The sequence below is a fragment of the Branchiostoma belcheri genome, unplaced genomic scaffold (assembly GCF_001625305.1).
Source record: "Branchiostoma belcheri isolate BF01 breed outbred unplaced genomic scaffold, Haploidv18h27 scaffold5, whole genome shotgun sequence".
In the NCBI taxonomy this organism is placed as follows: domain Eukaryota; kingdom Metazoa; phylum Chordata; class Leptocardii; order Amphioxiformes; family Branchiostomatidae; genus Branchiostoma; species Branchiostoma belcheri.
Genome location: NW_017804131.1, coordinates 7,950,291 through 7,953,035, shown reverse-complemented (window position 1 = coordinate 7,953,035; position 2,745 = coordinate 7,950,291). Strand labels below are relative to the sequence as shown.

At 38.7% G+C, this 2,745-nt stretch overlaps 1 non-coding gene across 1 annotated transcript; it reads left to right on the top strand.

Annotated features, from left to right (window-relative positions):
- The first annotated feature begins 637 nt into the window (after positions 1–637).
- Positions 638–712, top strand: Trnav-cac. The gene has a single exon. It is a non-coding gene; the product is annotated as a tRNA-Val (tRNA).
- Positions 713–2,745: the final 2,033 nt, after the last annotated feature.

Genomic DNA, 2,745 nt, shown 5'->3' with positions numbered 1-2,745 from the left:
CTTACATTGCTCAGACGATAAGTTAAATGGAAGAAGAGTGTAGCAGAGAAAGCAGAGTTCATAACAAGATGAGGTCCTCTTTACACCAAGATGTCAACAAAGGTAAGTTATAACCTTTTGTTATGTGCACATTTATTGGAAAAATAACCTATGTATGAAATTATTGAACCACTTACGTCTAGAGTTATAATTAGGAAAATCTATTCTAGTTTTAGAAGACTCCGATTACAAAATAATGATATCTTAAAGAATTGATACATGGCGGACGATGGGATCACTAAAGAATATAGTCCCCAATACAGGCAACAACATGGCGGGTTTGGGTAGAAACGTGGGGTATGTGCCTGGTACACTACGAAAAGACGAAAAAGAAGGTAACTTATGTCGGACCTGTTTAAATCCCAATGGTGTCACAGGCAAGAACATACAACGGTAAAAAAAAGTACAGAACTTATACATGATAGCCATATTTTGTCATGCATACTTATACATTTACATGCACAAATAAAATGGTGATGATCGTCATACATTTATGATCAATTTACAAAAATATTAGCGAAATAGCCTGCTAGCCGCTTCCTAGGCAAGCAAGAAAGATTTCATGTCCTCAATATTATTCCATGTCCCCACACAGTGGGGTCGTGTGGCGCAATCGGTAGCGCGTTCGGCTCACACCCCAGAGGTCGTGGGTTCGAACCCCACCTTGTCACCGATCTTGTGCCCTTGGGAAAGGCACTTTACACGACTTTCCTCACTTCACTCAGGTGGAAATGAGTACCTAGCTAGGGACGTCCCTCGGATAGGACGTTAAATGGAGGTCCCGTGTACCTTTCGAAAAAGAGTAGGGGCATGTAATCACCACACATGGTGATTACATCATCACCCGGACGGAGGCGTGGCGAACCCCGTCTTGCATTAAGCTAACGAAAGGGTATACATACCACCTAGTAAGGGGCGGTATAACCCCGACCAATACGGTCGCCCGATGATGATGATATTATCTTCATCTGATAGTAATCTAAGTTGACATGTAAAGACTCTTCATCAAAGCGACTTGTGCTTTATTAATTGCCTATTACAACCAACTACAACCTCCTAGCCTGGACTTTATATCAATGTCCTTCATTTAATAAGATAACAAGAGAACTGCACATGACCATAAGAAATAGAGATATGATCACAAAAATCAGTTTTTGGCTACACACAGGATGCACCACCAGTGCTGCAAACATTTGTGGACGCCAAAAACGAAACAAGTCTCAGCGCTCCCTCCTACTCCGTGTTATCGCCATCGCTGTTCCAGTAGCACATCTGTTGGGAGTAGGAGCTTGTGTCTTCATGTATCTTAACTCCATAGAGAACAAGGTATGCGTTACGAGATCAGCTTATCTTAGATTCAATGAACTTAGTCAGGTGAAGCCATTTCTGCAACAATATCAAAAGAAATTATAGCACTTACTGTAATCATGGCATCACCCCATGCCCTATTCATTGGATAGTGATTTTAACTGTTAAACAATGACATAATCTCTATATGTAGTATACTTTATTACCTGTATTATATTCACATATTTTAATCTATATCAATCACATATTAAAACAGCTTTAAAATTGTACATCAGTCTGTAATATTAAAGACACATAATACAGCTAAATGTAAAACACTGTTCGTTGAGAAAAACTCTAATGTAAAAGCTCAAAAGCTATAATAGCTATATTGACCTTTTACATCAGAGTTGTTTCAAGTTTTAACTGTATAGCTTTCATTGTTTAACAAGTTGGTTATATCTTTTGCAGAATGCTTACCCACCTATTAAAGAGTCTCCAAACAAACGTATGCCGAAAAGTCGCCTGGTGTCACCGGCACTGTCAAAGATGACTCCTGCACAGGCCTGGAAGGCGACTACCCTACCGGACAACACAACTGAACTACCACAGATAACAGACACACAGCCGGACCAGTCGACTTCGCTGCCAGGAGTGATCTCAACTGACAAAACAGACACGTCAGCTTACGTAAGTCTAACATCAATGTCACTAAATTCTTCTTTTCATGGATTCTTTTTGCAATAGGTACTTACTAGGACGCATAAAACTGCCTTACAGCAACCTAATCACACAAAAGCAAACCTTACATTGGCAATAAAACAAAAAAGAAACTGATGAGAGGATATTAAAACAAATAATGTAACTTGAAAATTAAAATCGATAGTTTCCTGTAGGATGAAGGAATACATTGCTCAATTATGTTATGCTTTTTCCTTTATCATCATTACCATCGTTACATCTTTTCTTAATGTCTGTAAAATCACATATTGAGCTCTTGAATTAATAGAACCTTTAAATTCAGTATTTGTTTAGTTTCCTCCACAGTTGACCCAGGAGACTGCACTTCTAACGACTGAGAGAGATCAGGCAGTTGCACGTCCACCACCCGTACACGGCGACTCATCTGGCAAAATACATGGTTAGACATACATATTATATAACCCTTAAGGATTGTCATTATACCCTATATATTATATATAAAGCACATATAAACTTGCCACAGAATGAAAATGAATGCGAAAAATAACGAAGGAATGTGTAAAGTTGGTAGCCTCAAGACTTCAACATGCCTGTCTAAATTTTGAAATAAATCAGACTCAACAGCTACATCATTACTTTCTGTAGCTACTTCTAGTAAGGCAGTACTAACTCTAACAATGACAGAGGATTCGATTTTAATGCATGGCTTCTACTTAC